Here is a 20,591-nt window from a genome sequence, read left to right as displayed (position 1 = left end):
TGTCATTTCTGCTACTAGTGTCATATCTAAGAAATCACTGCCTAATCCAAGGTCATGAAAATTTACTCCTATGTTTTCTTCTAAGAGTTTTATAGTTTTAACTCTTAAATTTAAGTCTGTGATCCATTTTGAGTTAATTTCTGTTGTAATAATGTGGGGGAGGGAGGGGTTCAACTTATTTTGCAAATGGATATTCAGTTGTCCCAGAGCCATCTGTTATAAAGATGATCATTTCCCACACCCTTGTCAAAAATCTAATGACCATAAATGTAAGGATTTATTTCTGGACTCTTGATTCTATTCCATTCATCTATAGGTCTATCCTTACACCACTACCACACTGTCTTGATTACTGTTGTTTTGTTATAAATTTGGAAACTGGGAAGTGTGAGTCCTCCAACTTTGTTCTTTTTCAACATTGTTTTGGCTATGTTGGGTACCTTGCATTTCCATATGAATTTTAGAATCAACTTATCAATTTCTGCAAAAAAAAAATCAGCCAGGATTTTAATATGGATTGAAACCAATCAGTATATCAATCGGGGAATACTGCCATCTTAATAGTATTAAGTCTTCTGATCCATTAACATGGAATGTCTTTTCATTTATTTAGGTCTTCCTTAATTTTCTTTAATGATGTTTCATACTTCTTAGTGTACAAGTCTTGCACTTTTGTAAAATTTATTCCTAAGTATCTTATTCTTTTTGATGCTATGTAAAAGGAATTGTTCTCTTAATTTCTTGTCCTTGTCTAATTGGTCCTTGCTAATGTATAGAATACAACTGATTTTTGTATATTGATCTCGTATCCTCAAAGCTTGCTAAACTCATTTATTGGTTCTAATGGTTGTGTGTGTGTGTGTGTGTGTGCATGGATTCCTTAGGAATTTCTTTAAACAAGATCATGTCATCTGTAAATAGAGATACTTTTACTTCTACCTTTCCAATCTGAATGCCTTTTTTTTCTTTCCTAATTGCTCTGGCTAGAATCTCCAGTATAATGTTAAATAGAAATGGCAAGAATGGACAGTGTTGTCCTGTGTCTCATCTTAGGAGGAAAATCATTCAATTTTGCACTACAAAGTATGATGCCTGCTGTCAGTTTTCATAGATGTACTTTATCAGGTTGAGAAGTTTCCTTCTATTCCTAGTTTGTTAAATGTTTTTGTCAAGAAAGGGTGCTGAATTTTCTTGAATGTTTTTTCCTGCATCTACTTAGATGACCGTGTGGCTGCACCTTCTAATTACAAAGGTAATAATGACCACTAAAAAGAAATTCAACTTCCAGCCCTCTTCCCCATCATATTTCACTATAATAATCTGTTTACCCTTCCTCCTTCCCTTCCAGACTGTGAGTTACCTGAGGTTAGGGGCCCACCTTAGACATATTTATATCCTCAATATCTAGTCATGTGTCTGCTACATAGGAGTCATTCAATAAATATTTATGGAAATGATGAGAATCAGAGTAACCAAAAGCTGAAGGGTCCTTTCCATGGAAAGGGCTGTTGATGCAAAGACTGTGACTGGGATTAAGGTAGGGATGTTCTTAAGGTACAACGTCCCTTACTACAAGCAGTAAATACCACCTGTCTCAAACACTCAAGTAAGCAAGAGGCCTCATAGTATATAGAAAGAGTCATGGCTATGGTCTTCTTATAAAGATGGCTTTGGAACTAGATAGTATTTTCAAACACACATTTTTCCAGTGCCCAAATTAAGAAGAGAGGACATGGTAATAACTCAGTATTCTTGTGGTAGATAGCAAAAAGGGCAATGATTCTTCCCTTCCTGTAACCACAACTCTTACAATTCTCCAATGAAGAAGTAGAGTCTCTTTCTCCACCTTCTGAGTCTGAGTTGGTCCTGTGGTTTGCTTTGACCAGCCCTAAGCCTAGGCCTCAAGAGGTTATGGATATTTCCCTGCTGGAATCCTGATCATGAGACATTCCGGACTCAGTTACCTGCTTACCCCAGCCAATTCCCAGCCATCCCTCAGACGGAAGGCCATCGTAGACTGGCCTGTTCTAACGTGACTTGCCAGTGGATCAGCAGCTCATCACCGACATGAGTGAGCTCAGCTGAGACCAGAAGAACGATCCCAAATGAGTCCAGCCCAAATTGCCAACTCATAGAATTATGGCCTAAATAGTGGTTGTTTTAAGCTGCTAAGTTCGGGGGTTATCTGTTACAAAGCAAAAGCTAACTGAAGTAATGTATTTATGCCCACATAAATTAGAAGACCAGGTCTATTCCTGGATTGTTAACTAACCAATTTTAAAACCTTGGATTAGTCACTCCACCCTTTTGGGCCTCCCTTTCTAAACCAGAGACACAAGGAAAGATGGTGAACTGGTCCAGTGTTTTGCAAACATCATTAAGCAGACAAGGCCCTTCCTCAAATGATACTCTACAAGGAACCTCAATATATGAAACAGATAAAAAAGGACCTGCTCTGGTTCTCAAAGAAGCTAAACCCCATCTGTTCAGCTTTCCTCTAACTCCTCCCTCTTTCTCCCACCTCCACTCCCTGAAGTGGCACCCCAGAACTCTGTGGATAAAGTCTGGAAAGCATTGTGCCATTCAGTTTTTCTAAGGCTTCTCTCGGGCTAACATTCCGTGATTCCAGGCCTGAAGGGGAGACTTAGTTTTGCACGAATCAAGCCAGGCTTGGCCCCTCTGGTAGCACTGCCCACACTATGTGGTAATTAGTTGTTTACTTGTCTGTCTGCTCTGCCAGACTGTGAGCAACTCAACTACACAGACTGCTCTTCCCCCTTTTAGAGTTTCTTCCCTACCCCCATGCTTGCCACTTGCCCCACAGTACAAAGCATCTGGCCATGTAAGTGGATGCTTAGATAAATGGATTGGTAGATGGGTGGATATATGGATGGATGGATGGATGGATGGATGGATGGATGGATGGATGGATGGATGGAAGAATGAATGGATGAACAAATGACTACATGATTGGATAATTCATCGGATAATAAATGAATAAATAAATGAGTACATGAATAACTTTGACATGTTATTCACAATCTTTCAGAGATAGAATGAATTTTAGTCTTCTCCCTTAGTGGAAGGCCAGGGCTCCAAATAACCTTTTTAGCATTGTCAGATTACTCTCGGCACAGTCTGAAACAACAGTAACTAAATTACTACCTCTTGGAAAGCAACCCCAGTTATTTTCTCAGATTTCCTATCATTAATTCCTTTCAAGGGCAGGAAGCATCTCTCATGCCCCAACTCTGAAAATGCCAGCCAGCCTCTCCCCAGCCCCAACTGTATGGATCACCCTCCCCCACTTGGCAGTTGGCACACATGCCCAAAGATTTACTTGTGCCCTACATAAACAGAACTTTCTGCAGAAATCTCTGCCCCACTTGTCCACTGTTTTCCCAGAGAAAGCTCACTTCGTATGCTACCCACTTTGGTTGGGTGGCCATGATGCGGGTGGGTCTGCAGATTTCCAACTGTGTGTTGAGAGCAGGAAGCCCACAGCAAAGTGCATTGACTCAGGCCAGGGATTCTTCCTGTCCTCCTTTAAAGCTTCTGCTTCCTGCTCTAAGTTCTTAATGACTACTTTCTATTTAAAATCATCTTTAGCTTTAAAGGAGGCTAAGTTTGACAGTGCTGTAAGGCAAGATAATCTGGCCAGAAAGTAGTCTGATGAATTTAATATCTATTTCTTTTAAGGTGGAGAATGAGCATAACAAAGTGCAATCTGGAACAGAAACAGAAATAAATCCCAGAGAACTGATGCAGCATCACTGGGGTAAAACAGTAAGCCGGGATGCCTGGTGACCTTTTGAGTTTGAAGAGATAAGGCCATGTTTCATTGTCTTGTTATTCTATTATTTAAACTCTGTGCCTCAATGGATATATTTGTCCTGCCATAAAGTTCTTTAAGGTCCCCGGAACACTCTGCACGCCCAATAATCATGGTGTAGAGTAGGCATCTTATTTTATACAATCAATACATTCCTTAAAAGTTGCAGGGTATCAATTGGTTTTTCAATGGAATCGTTGTCATTTTAAAATTTTCGTTAGTCTTTGTATTACATAAGTAACATGGAAAAGCAAAAAGGACCTCCCTTCTCAAAAAGAAAAAAAAGTTATCTAGTATAATCCCACCTGCCAGAGATCACCACTGTTAACATTCCAGAGCAGTGTTTTTCAAACTATGGCTTGTGGCCTATTAGGAAATCATGAAATCAACTTAGTGGGTCATGACCAGCATCTTAAAAAATGAAACAGAAAAAAGGAGAAGAGGAATAGAATTGGAATAAAGGAGAATACAGGAGGGAAGGATAGAATAATATAGTAAAGAAAGGAAAAAATAAATATATCAGAACGCATTACATAGAGAAAAGTAGTATTGTTGCTAAAACTATTGTCTCAGCTACAGGCATCTACTGGATCACAAACGTAAAACATATTTCTCACTGTGGATCATAATCAAAACATGTTTTAAAAGTACTGACTTGGTATATATCCTTCCAGACATTTTTTCCCTATATTCGTACATCTTCTTAATAAACATGCAATAATCTGCATACTATTTAGTAGTAAGAGTTTTTAACTTTGGAATATAACATAAACATAATTTTGAGTTAATAAATACCTATTTGTATCATTTTAATGGCAGTAGACTATTTCACCATTCCAACATGTAGTAATGTTGTTTGCTGTACTAATGTATAGTAGTGTTGTTTGTTTGATCAATTTTCTATTGCTAGTCATTTAATGTATTTCCAATAATTCTTAATTATAAGCAACACTGAGGCATCTATACATTCTTTTACTTATATACTTATTTTCTCAGGTTAAATTCTGAAGTGACATCTCTGGCATACAGTTTTTTTGTATATTAATTTCATAAAGGCCAACTGCTTACTAGAAAATTTACACCAATTCCACACTTGTCAGCAGTGTCTGGAAATTATACCAATTCACACTTCCATCAGCAATGTCTGAAAGTACCCTTATACCCACCCCCCCATCCTCATTCCCACCCCAAACCTGACCATTATCAGTATTTCATTTTGGCCTACTTGAATAAATGAAAAAAATGGCAATTTATTTTATTTTGGCTTGATTAGTTATCTGAATTGAGGTCACTCACAGTTAATTTACACCTGCCTTCAAGCAACACTACAGAATACAAATAGGCAACCACTGAGCTAGGAAAGAATCCTGTGTATCCAGGAGGTGAATCTTTTGGGTCTAGGTAGTAAAGGCCTTGATACAGAAAATGACTCCTGCTACAGCCAATGCCTTATTTTACCCAATCTACTAAGTTACCATCAAACAACTAATTAGTTACAGCCAGACACGTAGCCACTGCCTGGCCCCATCACGTCTTAACATCCAACAAAGCCATATGCCTGCCATCAGATGCATGGCTGGTACTCCTTGATTCGTGAACCTTTCTGTCCAGACATCCCAACCCCAGCAGCCCTTCTGAGCATCCAAGGCCCCACCTGGACATCATCTGTATGTCTTTTTTTTTTTTATGCCTCTGCTTCCCCATCATAAACTGGAGGCAGAAGCCTATCTCAGTGGCGATAAGGAGCTGGGCAGCGTAAACAGAGGACCAAAGCTGAAGACAGAGAGCCATGTCTGGATCCTGGCTGAGGCCCTTTTAAGCAGTGTGCTCTTAGAGCCACCAGGAGAGCCTCCGTTTCCTCATCTACAAAAAAACTCACATTTCCATCACAGCATTTTGAGGGGCTTGTTAAATAACATGAATAACATGTACTAGCAGAAAGCAGTCACACAACAAATGTTCAGGAAACGTGAGTGTGCCCGCGAATTTGCTTGATGTCCACCTGAACACGTCCAGAAGAATCTCCTTGATGACAGTCAGCTCAGACAAAAATTCAGCCATTTTCTAAAAACTAGGGGCAGGGCTGGCCACAGAAAAAAATTTCAGGGGTGAAGAAGAAACTGTAGGCCCTGGTCTCGGCCGTGCCCCCTAGAAGAGAAGGGCAACTCGAGACAAGCAGTGGATTTAAGCAAGAGTTACCCAGGTCCTCAGAGTAAATCTGGATTTTTAAAGGCCTCTTATTCTGCATAAAGCTCTTTTGCATTTCACACCTGGCTGGTAGAGAAGAGCACATCCTGGCCCCAGCTGCAACTTCTGACCTCACAGAGCCGTCTCACCAGGCCTCCAGTTTTTAAAAGCCAAAAGTCAGTTACAGTCTCTTATGCATTTGAAGAAAATCTGGGTTAATGGTCCGAAGCAGTTCCCTCATGGAAAAAATCAGCTCACTTATCCTCTAGCCGGGAAAAGGAATATAGCAAAGTACAGTCAAGTTGAAAACCATGTTCAAATTTATCATAAAACCCCCCTTTCAAAGGCCCAGCTGTGTGTCACTCGGCGGCAGGGTTCCCCGGGGCCTTCTCGTAGCCACTTTTCAGACTTAACTGTAAAGGCTTCACACACCTTCACACCCAAAGGAACCAAACGTTCCATCAGAACACCATGCAGCCGTGGGGCTTGAAGGAGAAGGCTCAGACTCAAACAGTCAGGCCTCAATTCTCCAGTCTTGGTCATTTCAAACCAAAGAGTGAGGAAGCCTGGGGGGCTGGGGTGGGGTTAGGGGGGTTACACTACTCATTGAGTCCAGGACTTCTAGCCTCAGCAATGGAGTCTGGGAAGCTGAGCCTGTATCGGAGGTTTGAAAGAAAGTCCGGTGGGCAGCTTTTTAGAACTTGCTTGAGGCCTTTTCAACCCCCAGAATCCACAAAGTTCCATCTAGTCCGGGTTGCTACTTTGTGGATCAGATATCCAAGGCCCTGAAAGCAGAGCCACAAGAATCAGCCCTCTCAGGGGGACAGAAAGGCTTTCCCCTCTTCGTTGTCTCTTGCCCTTCTGAGGAAATGTTCTGCTTTGCCTAGATTTTGCATAAAATCTTGACAGTAGGGGCAAATAGAGGAGGCAACTCCCGACAGCGCTAAAGCTAATCCCTCCAAGGGATTAGAGGACTCATAACTCTTCTTCCTCCATTCCCTCCCCAAGGGAAGGAAGCAATCTGAAAATCCAAAAGGATTCTCCTTCTAGCAGAGGAAGAGCTGAAGCAGCACCAGTGAAGATTCCAATGTCAAACCCTGATTACAAGGAGTTTCCAAGTGATCTGAAACATAGCTTTGTGAACAGCCCTCGTCTGAGAATCAAAAGGCTCCATGGCTATGCTTTAATATAAAAAGAGGTGGAAAAAAGGTCCTTTGAAGTAAATCACATTTCCTTCATTTTAGACACCCAAACTTTGCCATTACAGATCAGGCATAATCTTTACATTCCAGAAAAGTAGAACGAAACTTTTGCTTAGCCTAGAAGCCAAGAGACAGCAAGCAATAAGAACAGTCACTGTCAGAGCCTTGAAACATCTTACTGAGGAAGAGAGTTTTGTAAAACTACAAGGCAGGGAGTTTTCACTCAAAAGAAAAGTGTAGGTACGTTCACCAAAAGACAGGAACTAGAATGTTCATAGCAGCATTATTCAGAATAACCCAAACAGGAAACTATCCAAATGCCCATCAACAACAGGATGGACAAATAAATCACGGTATAGTCATACAAAGGAATACTATACAGCAATGAAAATAAATGAACTACACTTACATACAACACAGATGGGTCACACAAATATTATTTTGAGCAGACAAAAAAATCCATATATAAAAAAGCACATACTGGATGATGACACAACAGACCAAAACAGACTGTTAGAAGTCAGGATAATGGCCAACTGGGTGGGGAGCGGGGGGCATGCTTGGAAAGGAACTGGCAGGATTTCCAGAGGGCTGTGAATGCTGTTTCTTATTCCAGGTGCTGGTTAAAGAGGTATGTTCAATGCGTAAAGATTCATTGAGCTGTACATTTATAACTTGTGCACATTGCTTTGTATTATAATTAGCTCTTAAAAGTTTTACAAATATATGTATATCATTTTTATATGGTGGGAGAGAAAGAGAATGAATATGAATGAATTCTTTTGGTTCCAGGTAGCAACATTTCTCTAGAAACTAGAACTCTGTTAACAAGTCTTTATTTCCATTTGCTTACTTGAGGAAAGCTGTTACACTGCTCTGGGCACACACAGAAACTCTTTATGTCTCTCAGGGAAAGAAAAAAAAAAAAGACTCTACATTTAGAGCCCCTTTTATTCCGTGAAAGTACTTTGGAGTACTTTCGTCATCTGTTCATTTTCAGGAAAACCAGTCGTTTTTTCTCCCTGCGCTGTATCTCTACATTAGTCAGGGTCAGCTAACTGCTGTAACAAATATCCCCTAAATCTCACAAGAAAAGTTTACTTCTCCCTTATGTGAAAGCCAATCAGGTGGTGGCAGACAGTCTTTTATGTGGTGATTCTGGGACCCAGGCTCCTTCTGTCTGGTGGCTCTACCATCCTTTAGGGCCTTGGAGTCCTCTGCTAAATCCTCTGCATGCATCCAGCACAGTGGGGAGGAAATAAACTGCAGAGGATAGGTAGGAGCTTTTATATGCCCATCCCAGAGTAGAGCAGTATCCCATGACATGAGTTAGGCTAGCCAAGCCAGAAAGCGGGCTGAGATTCTTCTGTTCTCATTTGCAGCCTGCATCCAGCCAGCCAGAATATTTATGCTGGTTGAGGAGTGACAGGGGCTGGGTTTTATCCATTTTCACATCTGTTTCCTTTACCCAATTCCCCTGATCATAATAATGATAAAACAACAACACAAATAGTAGCCTTGATGGCATACAGGCATTCATTAGCACTTACTATGTATTCTGTGTATATGTCACACACCGCTGGACCTGTCTATGGATTGATTCGCTCAGTCTTCACAACCATTCTCTGTGGTGAGTCCTAACACTATCCCCATTTCACAGATAAGGAAACTAAGACAAAAAGACTACAAATTTGTCCAAGGTTGCATAGCTGGCAAGTATCAGAACTGAGAGAATCAAAGGCCAACACATCCTTTCACTAGAAAGGCAACTGGGATTAGGAACACAGCCTGTGATCATGACAAAAAATCCCAGACCCTCAGGGTACAAACCTTGAACCCAAGCTTCCTAAAGAGGGCTTGATCCAACCAAGGTGAATAGGCCACAGAAAAGTGTACAGAGCAACTTGGAAAGAAAGTCCAACCTGAGAAGTAAAGGAGGGTGTCTCTTTGGTTTGGGTTTTTTTTTTTTTTTCCTTCTCACTCAACAGCTGTTAAAAACTGTGAATCGGCAAATCAATCAAGAAAACCCAAAAGGGCTTCAAATTGACCTTGACCAGCCAATACTCTTAACAGGCTACACCACTCACTGTCTTTACTCAAATGAGTGTGTAAGTGAATCTCATTTCTCACTATCACCTCCCACCCTAACACCAGCCTGAGATTCGCCGGTCTTAGGCTACAGGGAAAGGGTTAAAATAAAGCCACACAAGCAGCAACCTTATGCAATATATTTTCCTTCGTGCAACTGGATTAGTTTTAATTAGCGAAAGCTCAAACTTTGCCAGATGAGCACTACTGACATCTGATACCTGAGCAGGGTTCCAAAATCTCTTCTCTCACACTGAAGGCATTTAACCCAAGTGAAACTCTCCGAAAACCTTCCACGACATCCTTCCCGTGGTCTCTTCTTGGTTTGCCCACTTTCCCCCAACACTGCCCCAAACTTTGAAGCATCCTTCTCTCCTATTTATGAAGCAGAAAGCCCCATGACTCTCACATGGAAAAGGATTTCTGTGGTATTTATTCATGCTGCACTCTCCCCGCCCCCAAAGTTCATCCCTAGAATCAAAGTCTCAATAAACATGTGCCATCTTGTAAATGGGAGCACTTCAGGGGTGAGGAGGGGGCTGGCTGAGGCAGCAGAACTTTGATGCAAAATTCACATGGAAAATACAGCTTTACTCGCATTATTAAAATATAAATCCATAGTGGGAAGCAGCCGCATAGCACAGGGAGATCGGCTCGGTGCTTTGTAACCACCTAGAGGGGTGGGATAGGGAGGGTGGGAGGGAGACGCAAGAGGGAGGGGATATGGGGATATATGTATACGTATAGCCGATTCACTTTGTTATACAGCAGAAACTAACACACCATTGTAAAGCAATTATACTCCAATAAAGATGTTAAAATATATATGTATAAATCCAGGCTCGAGGAACAGAGTCCAGATGCACTTTGGAGAGAAACATAAATATTGATATTATGTTCTAATGAACATTGTCTCACTGGCTGTCATCCTTCCTCATAGCTCCTAGTTCTTTCCTCCCTCAGTTGTCTAAGAGTAGCTGAACTCCAGGGTAGGGCTTCTTATTCCACAAATCTAAATGCACTTACATATAATAATTAGAAATCACATTTTAAACAACTTTCTTCATCCTCCAGCCAGGCTTCAAGCCTCAGCTAAAAACAGTTACAAATCAGCATTCCCTGCTACTTAAAAATTTGCTTAAGAGTAATAAGTTCTTTTTTCTCCCATCTCTTTTTAAATGTTATTTTAGCTTTATCTTAGAAAAACTCCTACTTCTAAGTTACCCCTGGGGCCTCTGAGGCCAGATTCTTATCCTTGTGTCAAGCGGGGCTCTCCCTAGAGCTCGGCACCAAGATGTCATCAGCAGTCAGCGCCATCAGACCAAAGTGAGGAAACTCCACTGTCCCAATTTGTGTTAGAAATCTTTTTTTTTTTCTTTCAGTCTTTTTTTAATTGGGATACAACTGCCATACATTATATTAGTTTCAGGCGTACGACATAATGGTTCAATATTGAGAGGACTTTGAAGATCTACCCTCTTAGCAACTTTCAAATATACGTTATTATTGACTATACTCACCACGCTGTGCATTACATCCCCAGGACTTTTTTATGTTATAACTGGAAGTTTGCTCCCTTGCAAATCTTAAACATGGAATCTCTAGTTCTTAGTCTGATCCTACTGGATGGTCCAGAAGTTTCTGTGGAATTCTTATCTTCCATGCCCATATTCATACAGCAGGCCTGACAGGGGCTGGTGTGAGGGCACCAGAGTTCCAATACTGTTTTCTAACCTCAAAAGAGGACTATCTATCTGAAGAGAGGGAATAGTCTCCATCTTAACAGGAGGGTGGGTTACACAGGTGAATACAGTTGTTAAAACTCACCAAACTACGCACTTGAGAGCTGTACATTTCACTGCAAACTATACGTTGACTTTTTATTTTTAACATCTTTATTGGAGTATAATTGCTTTACAATGTTGTGTTAGTTTCTGTTGTAAAAAGACTATTCGTTAGGACACCTTTTCAATTGTTCCAAGACAGCAAAATAAGATTAATCAACAAGACTCTAAGAGAAGTGCCTGCCTCGACATTCAGAAGTGGCTGTGCAAAACGCATTAGAGAGAATGAGAATGTGTGAGAATTTGCTTTTGCTCCTCCTAGCAGGACTATGACACGTTATAACACGGCTTCCCTTGGAGCAAGCCCGGCAGAGTAAGGGGTGCGGGGGGTCCTTTCCTTTTCAATTTTATGCCCTTCTGTGTGGGCCGAGGTGCCCAGCCCTGAACATGAAACAAAAGACGCCGACAGCTCTAAGCTGGATCCAACCGCTTCTCATTACTTCCACCAAACTACCGTTGTCTCTCACCAGGACAGCCTCCGACTTGGTCTGTCTGCTTCTACCCCTGCTTCTCCCACAGTCTCTTCTTGACCCAGTAGCCAAAGTGATCCTTTTAAACTCTAAGTCAATCACGTTACTGCTATAGGCTTGAAACCGTCCAGTGAGTCCCCGCTTCACTCAGCAAACGGCAGAGCCCTCACTCACAGTGGCCTACTGCACTCTACCAGGCCGAGCCGCCCTCCAGCCCCCCTCCCCGGCCTCCTCTCCTCCCTGCATGCTCCAAATCCACCACACTGGCCTCCTTACCAGCTCTCCATCACACAGGTATGCTCTCACCTCACGGCCTTTGCAGGATCTCCGGTTTCCTCTGCTGAAACGCGTCCTCCAGCCCACTACCTTATTAACTCCCTCACCTTTTCCCAATCTTCACTCAAATGCCGTTTCCTTAATGAGGCCCACCTGACCGCCCCACTGAAAACGGCAACCTCACATCAGTCCTCTGGACCGCCCTCATCCTGCGCTAGCTGCTTTTCGCCCATAACACTTAACACCTGCTGACGTGCTTTGTAATCTCCTTAAAAGTAATACTAGGTTTGTTGTTTATGGTTTCTCTCTCTCCTCTGTAAACTGTTTGGAACTTTTTGTTCACTGGTGAAACTCAAGGGCCTAGAAGAGTGCCTGGAATACAATAAATGAATGACTCTGGATGCTAAGATCATTGCTCATTTTATTTTGATACTTCTCTGCATAACAAAAAGAGACCACAAGGAACACAGAGATCTTAATAGCCGTCTGACCACACAGAGGGACAGAGAACTGCTCGGTCAGCTGTCTCCTTCCCCCTGACCCAGCATTTCACAGATTCAGGCACAGGTTTACACCTGCTTGGAGAAAATTAACACAGCCCTCCCACTCTGCATGATCCAATTATAGTACCAATAAAATAACAGCCAATAATTACCAGGGGCTCACCATGGGCCAGGCACAGCTCTAATTACCTCAACACCTGACTCCTTTGGCCCTGTCAACAAACTGATGTAGCAGGTACTGTTTTTATCTCCATCCCATAATACACGAAGAACAAGGACCCAGGATTTGAAGCACGTGGTCTAACTTCAGCATCCATACCCTTAACCACGTACTAGCTTCCTCTCGACAATTAGACAAACCAGATACCTGACAACCTTGCTCAAACTGAGCCGAAGCAAACGCCGAAGGCTGTGAATTCCAAACCTTTCCTGAAGGAACAGAGCCCAAGGACATAAAGTTCTCACCACGTATCCTCAAAGAAAGGCAGGGACAAGCACTTGGATCCTCTGCCTTGGACAAACCAGGCACTTTGGAGCCAGAGAAATGGACTCTAGGACCCAGGGAGTCCCCTTGCCGTCCAGCTTTACAGTCCTTCGATGGCTAACACCAAAGCAGGTTCCCCCAAATAAACTCTTTATCCATTATACACAAGAAAATTTAAATAGCCCCTCTGATGGCTGTGAGTCCAGTCTGAGCCAGACTAACCTCATTTCCCTTTTGAGTAGGGTTATTAGACTGGGAGATCAAAGGAATGCTACAGACATATGGTATCTTGATTTCAGCAAACCATTTGACAATCACTCATGATGATAGATCTTGTGGGCAAGGTGGAGAAATGTGGTTTGAATGGGAAGGTGGGGGGAGCATTCGGGGCTGCTGCAACAATGGTACCCAAGGAACAGTGATTAATAGACGTCAGCTTGGAGGGATGTTGTTAGTACCGCCTGCCAGTGGGCTCTGGCCTTGAGTCCATCGCAACAATAATTTTATCAAAGATGTGGGTGATGGGGTAGCATCATGTTTAGGATGTCTGCAAAGAGCAAAACGCTGTGGGCAGTAGCTGACACACTGAATCAAGATTTTAAACCATCACCACTGATTGGAAATGAAAGAGCAAAGCAAGCAAGATTCAATTTAACAGAGACAATGGGGGAGTCTTGTGAAATTTAAGTTCAAAATACCAACTACACAAATGGGATAGAGGAAGCCTCATGTAAAAGACCTGCCACCATAAAGGAAAGGGGTTTGTTGGGCTATAAGAGCAATCATGCACCAGTGGTGTCGTGCAAAAGGTTAAGGCAACAAGGGCCACCTTAGTCCTGGGGGGGGGAGGCATGCAGATGGAGAAAGGAATGGGTACATTCCTGTGGCAGGGGGCAACCAGAGTGGAAGGGGATAGGAAATGTGGCATTAAGATTCCTGGTTGAAGGAAGTGAAGCTGTTTCACCTGGGATGAAGAAAGCTTAGAAGGGACAGTAACAGTCACCTCTAGACACTTAAAGATGTCCTGGAAAAGAGATTATAAGCAGATTCCATGTGGCTCCAGACAGCAGATTAGGACTGAAAGGCAGGCATTGCCAAAAGACAGATTTAGTCTCAGTGTAGATAAGGATTATTTGAGAATGGGAACTATCCAGCAATAAAGTTGGGGTGTGGGTGGCCACTCCTAGGAGTCTCAGAGAGCATAGAAACTAGATGGGCTTCCACTTGGGACATCTTTAAAAAGAGTCCCACCCTGAGTGGGAGGTTGGATTTGATGGACGCTAGGGTCTTTCCCAACTCTAAGATCCCAAGACTGTCCAACTCTCATTAACTTCATTTTGTTCTTGGTTAATTTCACTTTGAAGGACTTGGGCATTTCATAATTAAGTAATTTTTCAGCATACGGATGCCCAGGTCCTCAGATTCCTATTTCAGTACACTCAAACCTTCTCATGTTCATTAATAGATTGAGGGACAGACATTAGCGTCAGAAACAAAAATTGACCCTGCCTGTCTTAGTCATTTACAAAGATGAGCTAGACAGGGTCTCTGCCCTTTGTGGGCTTACAGTCTGGTTAAGAGCGCTCTCCAAAACCTTATTTCAACAAATTTAGACCTTAGAATGAGAGTCTTACATTCAGAAACCATTCTCACCTCATTATCTTTTGTTTTCACTTACTATCAAGATGTGATTCATGAGGAATTCTTGATGCAAAAAGAACTTGCAGGAACTTTTGTGATCAATAGTTTGGTCTTGGGATACTCTTCCCATGATTGTTTTTAACTGAGTGCCCCACAAAATCTTTTGGTTCACGACTTTTACTAGAGTAAAAAGAAATTCAACTGAACCATCAAAACAAAATTCCAACTGCATTTAAAATTGTCTTTGTTCTTAAATTTCAAAGCACTGGGAACTACCTGGCAGTCCAGTGGTTAGGACTCTGCGCTTCCACTACAGGGGGCCAGGGTTCGATCCCTGGTCAGGGAACTAAAATCCCGCAAGGCACGGAGGCGGCCACACAAAAAAAATTCAAAGCGTTCTATGAAGTCAATGGATCTTTAAGACGTTTGCGCTAACATGGGACAACAGGAAAGATGTCATATGTGATTGGAACTTAAAGGTGATGCCCACTGTAGACTAGAAGCCATGAGACTGAAGATGTTTCTGAGCACTTATGTGGAATTTACACTTTCCTGATGGCATTGTGTGGAAAATGCCTCCACAAACAGGAAGAAAGGAATCTTTATTGTTACCATCTTAGCAATATCAGCCCAACGGAACCTCAAGAATTTCCCAGGTAAGGTAGTTTGGTAGTTTTGATTTAAAAGCCCAATCCAGGGACTTCCCTGGTGGCCCAGTGGTTAAGACTCCACGCTCCCCATGCAGGCGGCCCGGGTTTGATCCCTGGTCAGGGAACTAGATCCTGCACGCCGCAACTAAGAGTCCGCATGCTGCAACTAAGACCCGGCACAGCTAAATAAATAAATATTAAATAAATAAATAAATACCCAATCCAGTACAACAAGAAAAGTCTAGAAAGAAATGTGCTGCTGTTACTGGTTATGAGGAAATTACACCCATGAATTATTAACCCTTGAAAGATTGCTTTTTTTCTCAGTAGCTCTGTGATGGGTTTAAAAGCAGCTTTCAATGGAGCTATTCGGATATCATAATGCCTCCGAAAAAGTCGCTGAGTAGAGCCAGGAGGAAAAGACACCGAACCACAGTTACGAAAACATCCCCCCCCCAAAAAAACACATTAACCAGACTGCAAAGGGTTTTTGTGAGTGGTAGAATGAACAGAATGGGGAGGAAAAGGATTATCCTTCCAAAAGCAGGCTGAACCCACAATTAGCACTGCCATACATACCGACCCCAAATGATCGATTCACCCCACGTGTAACTTCCTAGTCTACTTCTGGGTTTAGCAGTTCCTGGGTCTGCTCTGGCTGAAATTACGCATCTCACACAGCGAGTGTGGATCTCTCGGGGCCATCATCACTGGCCCATCCCCACAGAACGATAAGCAGTACTCTCAAAGGCTGGCCGAGGAAACACTGAGGAACTGAGGGGGTGTGTCTTGGTCATCGTGGACCTGAGCTCCTTTCGAGCCTCTTCTCACTTCTGAAGCACTGACGATCTCCTCCTACGCCAATGAGAGGTTAGACTGTGAGCCAGCTACAGGGTAGTAAGTTATTTCCAGACCCAGCACAGAGCGTCTGGAGGGCTTGGCCATGTGTCGAATCTAATATCCCTCGGGGAAGGAGTTTAGGGAAAAAGAATGAGAAGCATCACCTCTACCACACTCCCAGCCCTAGGTCTTTGTCCTCACAGTTCAAAGATTAAACAGGTTGTTTTGACATGGGTTCTCCCAGACCTGATGAGTACAAGTGCAAGTTCAAGTGCAAGAAGTTCTTGTGGGAGGCGACCCCAGGAAGCACCCATAGGTAACTGAGAAGTGAGACGGAGAAAAGAAGGCAGTGAATACACAGTGTGTTTTCAAATAAGTCACCACTGTGGGCAACTGCAGCTCAGTCCTCTGGGGAACTCTGAGAGATGGTGTGGATTGTGCCTCAGAGCTCTCTCATCCAAGGGGCAAGGAAGTGAGGCCACTGGCCCACCAACGTCCCGTCCATCATTGACTGAGTACTACTTCAGAGGCAATGATTCGCTGGCACTTCTGGCTTTCCCTGTGTGCAAGGCCCAGCGCGGTCCATCAGTCAGAAAAAAAAAAGCCCTAGGCAGAGTCACAGGAGTTGGCAGTAAGCAGCCATCAGAATGAGAGGTGAGGGCTGAAGGAATCTAGCAGGGCGCCAACACGGTCTGCTGTCCAGAAGGAGAAAAGCTAAGATAAAGGTCAGCACAGAGTTCTAGAAAACTCGGAGGCGGGAGGTGGCAGGCAAGGAATCAGGTTCCACTTCACAGAGAAGATGACGTGTCCACTGATTATCAAAGAAAGAGCAGAAATGAGCCAGTGAAATGTTCCAGAAGAAAAGAGTAGTATACACATTGGCCTGAAGAATGAGAAAGCCTGGCAAGTTGGGGAACAGCCAGTAGTTCAGTGTGACTGGACTGGGGTGGAAGGTGGGGAAGGCAGGGAGGGACATGACAAGTGGACAGCAGCGTATCGAGAAGGGCCTTGATTTTAATATTGTAATTCCCCTGGATTTGTGCAGCAACGTGTGGGAGAAAAGTCTAATGTTTGGGAATACAGTTTGTGCACTCAGACCTGGACCCTAATTCTAGGCTCCAGTACTTTCTAGCTGTTGCTACCCAGAGTAAGTTGCTAATCCTCAGTAAAGTAGGAAAAGAACTCTCATAGAGTCACTGTGAAGATTAAATAAGATGATTCATATAAAATCTTAGCATAGGGCCTGACATAAAGCAGAACTGAATAAATGTTAACTAAAAATAAAATAAATCTACTCGCTAGATGACAAACGTGTTACTGCAGTGAAATGGGAAAATGATGGTCTTTTCAGGACATGGCAATGGATTAATTGTGCATCCACATGGAAAAAAATGCATCTTGACCCCTACCTCACACCATTTGTAAATATCAATTCCATGTGAATCATGGATCTAAATGACAAAGGCAGAACAAAAAAAACTTCTAGAACATAGAAGAATATCCTCATGACCTTGCGGTCAGTGAAGAATTTAAGAACAAACAGAACAGAGCACGAAGACCACTAACCATAAAGAAAAGGATCCATAAATTGGACTACATAAAAATAAGAACTTCTGCTCACCAAGAGGTAACACTAAGAGAGTGAAAAGGCACACAACAGAGAGAGGGTAATTGCAATATCTATAGCTCACAAATAACTCATATACACAATATATAAAGAACTCCTACAAGACAAGAAAAAAACATACAAAGAACCTTACTGAAAAGTGAGTAAAGGCCTCGAACAGGTAATTCAAAAAAGAGAATATTCAAGTGGTCAAAAATATATATGAAAAGGTGTTCAATCTCACAAGCCATCAGCAAAATGCAAATTAAAACCACAATGAGATTTTTATTAGCTACCCACAGAGTAGCTACAATTAAAAGACCATACCATACCTGTTCTCTCTTCATCCCCTCTTATGTGGCCTTCCTCTCCACCCCTCCACTTAAACAGCACTTAGCAGGGCCACTCATTGCTAACAACGTACCAAGCTCAATGGTCTTGCCTCGGCGCTCATCTTCCTCTCAGAAGCATTTGACCAAAATGATCCCTCCTCCATTCCTGAGACACCTTCTCCTGGCTTCCATCATACGATGCTCTCCTGATTTCCCTTCTAGCTTGCTCACCGCTCCTTCTCAGTCTTTCTTCTCCTCTACTAAACTTCCGAAGTTGGACTGCCCTAGGCTAAGTCTTGGTCCCCTTTTCTTTACTCTCTACATGGTCCCGAGCTCCAGGGCCTCGTGTATCGTCTCTACCCTTACGTCTCACATCTACATCTCCAGCCTGGACCTCTCTCTTGAGTTCTGAACTCACACGTCTAATTGTCTAAGACACAAGCAGCTCAAGTTAACATGGCACAAACAGAAAAGCACTGATTCCATCCCCGCCCCCAAAGATAAAAGATCCACTCTTCCACGAACCTTACCCATTTCTGGAAATGGACCTTCTATCAGCTGTTTAAGCCAAAAACAATAACAACACTGGGAGTCATCCATAATTAGTATTATTATTTGCTCTTATACCCTGTACCCAAACCAACTGGTAAGTTCTGTCAATTCTATTTCCAAAATGAATTCAGAATCCGAGCGCTATTCACTGTCACCCCTAATCCTAGCCACAGTCACCACTCACACTGTCTAACTGGTCTACCAGCTCCGGACTTGCCTCCGGAGTGACTTTGCTGAAGAGTGTGTCGGATCATGTCACCCCTGCAAAAGCCACTCCAGCCTGCCTCAGGGCAACAGGAAGCAGCTGTTCAAGGATGCAGCAGCATGGAGAACGGTGATCCGGGTGGGAAGGCTATACAGGGGGTATGGAGGCACCCAGACACATTCAAAGGGGGAGAAAAGAGAACTTCGGTCACTTTCAGGCTTCCTCTCCCTTTGAAACTCCCCTAGGCCTTGAGCAATGCTAAAGGGAGATGCATGAGGTAGCAGATGCCACGGGTACTCCACCCACACACAGCCCCTCTCCCCTCCCCAGGCAACCCCTGCAGACATTCCCGTACACACCATAGGCTTTTGGCATCTCTCTACCTGGCCTGGGAGCCTGCTGAGCCCACACCTGGGACAGGCCCCAGGCGCCAGGGAGTTCATGCTCCAGGTGCTCTCCATCAGTGAGGGACAGAAGTTGCTGGAGAAATACTGTAGCTTCCTCACTCCTCAGTGGGACACTTCTGAGGTGTGTGCTGAACCCCAGTTGCCCACTTCCCCACTCCCTCCCTGTGCTTCCCGGGATCCCCTCTCAAATAAACTCCTTGCACAGAAATCCTTGTCTCCGCCTCTGCACACTGGGAAGCCCAAATTAAGACACAATACTGTGCTTTTCCTCCCGAAGGTAATGCCTTTTATGACATCAAACAGGAACAATGCCATCCTAAATTTATCTGGACAAGAGAAGAGAGAGGTCTGTGCACAAAGTATGGAGATACCGTTTTAGGAAAATGTAAAAATAATAGATTTTAAGTCTATCCCTTGTATTATATGAGCCCCATCTTCATTTACTTATTCATGTATAAATATGCACAAATAGAGTATATGTTCATCAATCGTATGCACACACCAAAAATCCCCTCTTTTCTCCATTCACCATTACTTTATACTCCAAACAGTGAAAAGGATTATATTAAATTCTGGGTACGTAACTACCCACTCCTGCCTCTAAAGAAAAAGGGGAGAAGGGAACTCATTCTGCCCCATCGCTGAGTTTCACTTGTGAGAAATCTAAGGTGCAGTGGGTCTCTCACACACACACACACACACACACACACACACACACACACACACACACACACACACGGGAAATGTATGCACCACTCAACAGTCTGCAAAACTTCCCTCCACTTCTTTTGAAGTGAAATCACCACTCACCCCGACCACACTCCCCAGATATCAGCGCTGTTGAAAGTGAAGGGCCGGTCCCTGCTGTGTGGTTTGAGGTAAAAAGGAGGCAGGATTAAAGCGCTCATTTCAAGTCCCAAAAGTAAAATACGACTTGGCCTACGGCAGTCCTAATTCTTTCCAGAACTCATCCCCGGAATTGCCCTTTTAAACAACCAGTCATTAACCCAACTCCGGGTCTTTTTTAGCTGCGAAAACCGATCGCGCACATCATTTATTCATTACGCTTATTATTATTGTTATTGCAGAAAAGCAGCGAATTCCCGGGGCGGGGTTCAGAGGGGTTTTTTGTGGGGTGGGGAGGAGTAGTGCGCGAACGGGGCGGGGGGTCGGTTAGGAGGCTGTGCCGGATTGCGGGACTGAGGTGCCCGGAAGTCCCCGGGGAAGGATGCCGTGAGGGCGCCCCCGCCCCGCGCGCTCCGCGGCCACCGCCACCGGCGCAGCTGCTGCAGCAACCGGGGAAGCTTCTTATGTAAGTCAGAGTCGCTGACATCACCTTCGCTGCGAGCGTCGCAGCCGCTGGACTAGGCGCCAAAGGACCGGCGTGCTGGCTTACGGCCCCCGCCCACCGTCCGGCTGTTCCTAAATGACTCCAACGCCTCCCGATTTAGCCAACCGTGCGCCAGGGGACT

At 43.6% G+C, this 20,591-nt stretch overlaps 1 protein-coding gene and 1 long non-coding RNA gene across 4 annotated transcripts in view; both read right to left on the bottom strand.

The window, feature by feature from the left end:
* The window catches only part of LOC309620018, an 878,206-nt gene that overhangs the window by 738,043 nt on the left and 119,572 nt on the right, over window positions 1-20,591 (bottom strand). The window lies entirely within an intron of this gene.
* NHS (NHS actin remodeling regulator) overlaps window positions 1-20,591 on the bottom strand; it is a 345,055-nt gene that overhangs the window by 322,443 nt on the left and 2,021 nt on the right. The gene's annotated exons all lie outside the window — the stretch shown is intronic.

Source organism: Balaenoptera borealis, assembly GCF_965194805.1.
Source record: "Balaenoptera borealis genome assembly, chromosome: X".
NCBI classification, from domain to species: Eukaryota; Metazoa; Chordata; class Mammalia; order Artiodactyla; family Balaenopteridae; genus Balaenoptera; species Balaenoptera borealis.
Note: the sequence above shows the minus strand (reverse complement) of the source record. Positions and strands in the feature narration are given on the sequence as shown.